Below are 398 nucleotides of genomic sequence, written 5' to 3' on the forward strand. Positions count from 1 at the left end.
TGAACATGTGACCAAACCCTTAACCACTGTCCTTGAACATATACGGATCTACATTTCAGTCCATCTCTCTTTCTTGGCAAACTGACCATTAGATGTACTGGTCAAAGTTATGCCTGCTGGGAGGATTTTCATTCCTCACTGTCTTTTCATGACGCACCTAATTTGGACTACTATAGCAATTTTGACTGGTAACGTCATATTGTGGAAAGCCATTTGTAATCCAGGCTTGAATTTCTTCTTTCTTTGCCAATTGATCATAGAGAATTTTCCATAAGGATATAGGTGTGGGTGGAGGGAGAGATACCCGCTCATGCAACTTACCTGGATCTTAGTTATTTAAATCTAAAAAGAAGAAGAAGAAGAAGAAGAAGAAGAAGAAGAAGAAGAAGAAGAAGAAG

The sequence above is a fragment of the Callorhinus ursinus genome, unplaced genomic scaffold (assembly GCF_003265705.2).
Source record: "Callorhinus ursinus isolate GAN/ISIS: 27379988/994484 unplaced genomic scaffold, GSC_fseal_2.0 scaffold9, whole genome shotgun sequence".
Classification (NCBI taxonomy): domain Eukaryota; kingdom Metazoa; phylum Chordata; class Mammalia; order Carnivora; family Otariidae; genus Callorhinus; species Callorhinus ursinus.